This window comes from Adiantum capillus-veneris, chromosome 12 (genome assembly GCF_014529385.1).
Source record: "Adiantum capillus-veneris isolate H3 chromosome 12, ASM1452938v2, whole genome shotgun sequence".
NCBI lineage: Eukaryota > Viridiplantae > Streptophyta > Polypodiopsida > Polypodiales > Pteridaceae > Adiantum > Adiantum capillus-veneris.
Window position 1 is genome coordinate 956561 of NC_140942.1, and position 2452 is coordinate 959012.

At 42.4% G+C, this 2452-nt stretch overlaps 1 pseudogene; it reads left to right on the forward strand.

The window, feature by feature from the left end:
• The first annotated feature begins 942 nt into the window (after positions 1 to 942).
• LOC147445198 (small ribosomal subunit protein uS13z/uS13y/uS13x pseudogene) lies at positions 943 to 1398 on the forward strand (annotated as a pseudogene).
• Positions 1399 to 2452: the final 1054 nt, after the last annotated feature.

Sequence of the window (2452 nt, forward strand, 5' to 3'; positions counted from 1 at the left end):
TCTCTCTCTCTCTCTCTCTCTCTCTCTCTCTCTCTCTCTCTCTCTCTCTCTCTCTCTCTCTCTCTCCCCTCCCTCCCCCCCCCCCCCCCCCAAACACTAAAAAAAAAACTACTGAAAACAGTCTGCGGCGACGCAAACTGTTTTCGGTAGTTTTTTTTTTTACATGCACACTCCATACTCCATCCTGCCTCATTACTATGGCAAGGTGCGAAAGCCACAGTAATGTGCCCATCCGATGAGGATTGTTTCCAGTAGTTTTTTTTTACATGCGCACTCCATACTCCATCCTGCCTCATTACTATGGCAAGGTGCGGAAGCCATAGTAATGTGCCCATCCTTTGTTGATTCATACTCAAAGGGACCTTGGTGCAGAGCTTGAAGTGAATGGGGGCAGAATTTCACTGCCAGAGAGCGTGCTTTGTTTTGAGAAGAGATAGTGTGGATGCAGGACCTATGTGAGAACCAACAACCTTAGAACAATTGGGGATCTACCATTTGAGATTTATTGATAAGGATGAGCTTATGGGACATTAGGCACGGCAGCTTCCACATCAGAGGGTATACGATGAGGAGAGAATCGGGGGCTTCGTCAGATACACACGAGCTTTCTCTGACATAAAACACTCTCACATCAAACCAAGCAGGCTGTACTGGCTTTGCCATGGAGAGGTGAATGATGCATGCTTTGTTAGAGTGCTGACAAAGGGCTTTGAGGTGTGGTCAACTTAGGCTTCAGCTGCAGCGCAGACTATTTCCATCAATTTTTTTAGTTTTTGGTTGAGAGAGAGAGAGAGAGAGAGAGAGAGAGAGAGAGAGAGAGAGAGAGAGAGGAGAGAGAGAGAGAGAGAGAGAGAGAGAGAGAGAGAGAGAGAGAGAGAGAGAGTGAATTCTACGCAACCTCTTTCCCGTAGCAAATCGACGAGCACAACTCTGCGAGCGAAGATGTCACTAGTTGCAAATGAGGAATTTCAGCACATTTTTCGTGTTCTCAACACCAATGTGGATGGACAGCAGAAGATCATGTTTGCTCTGACATCTATTAAGGGTATCAAACGATGTTTTTCTAACCTCATTTGCAAGAAAGTGGATGCAGACATGAACAAGAGAGCAAGGGAGCTTTCTGCTCAAGAGATTGAAACCCTCATGTTTATCATTGCCAATCCTCGTCAGTTCAAGATTCCTGATTGGTTCTTGAACAGGAAGAAAGATTACAAGGATGGCTGATCTTCTCAAGTGGTGTCTAATCAACTTGATATGTTGAGAGATGACCTGGAAAGGCTGAAAAAGATCAGGAACCACCGTGGTCTTTGTCATTATTGGGGCTTGAGTGTGCGTGGTCAGCACACAAAAACAACTGGAAGGCGGGGGAGGACAGTTGGTGTTCCCAAGAAGCATTAGGTCAAGGCCTTCAGGATGCAATTCCTAGCAGTTTTGATGGTAAAAAACAGGTATGAACAAACATGCTCCTTTAAGAATTTTGTCTTGTTTTGACTCTAAGATTTCTTTTTTATGTTATTAAGTTTTTTTCCAGTGTATACATACAATGAATCATGCTTGTGGCACACATATTTCTCTCAAGCACCAAGTAGACTTTGCTAATCTACTATGGAAGATGATTAATGGCTAGGTAGATAACATGCTTGTGGCAGCTTAGCCTCTCAAGCACCAAGTATATTTTTTCCAATTTACTCGAGAAGATGTAAGGTCTAAGTAAAGACATACTTGCAATGGTGGGAAAGTCTTCGTGCCCAAGGTGAAGCTCTAAAGACATGGAACGGTAAAGTTTGAAGATGAAACTCTATGAGTCTATTCAAAAGTATGTGGATAAGTTTTGGGAGTTACATCTAAAAGCCATTGTCTACAACAATGTCAACTTTGTACTACAAAAGCAATAATTCTATGTTGACCTATCTGAGGGATAAGTGAGTACGTAAACATACAAATGCCCAAAACTATCTCACCGGTCATACATCACATGACGGTTGCCTTGAGGATTCACCTTCCATAAGAAAATCTCCAAGATTGTGGAAGGTAAGAGGAAAATTGAACAAAAGGGGAAGAACAACATGACACAAAATTCTTCCCAAGGCTAATAACAACAACAACAAAGCAAAGGTAAAGGAAAAAGGCTACAAAAGGTTTAACTTAAAACTTTCATCTAAAGAGGAAGAGCGTTATCATAAGGATAATAGGTGCTTCAAGTGTGGGGAGCAAGGACATGTTTCATGTGTATGTCCTAAGAGAAGTAGGCTATGACTCCTTGACTTTGAGACGGGGAATGTGGTAAAAGCAAATGGGGCTTTTTTAAGGGCCAAGAGACCTCAATCACTCCATTGATTGGGAAGCTAAGTATCCATGTGCAAAGCTATGTAGATAAAGAAGATTTCTTTATCTCCCCACTCAAACATGAATAATGTTATCCTAGGGGCACCATGGTTTGATTGCATGGCTT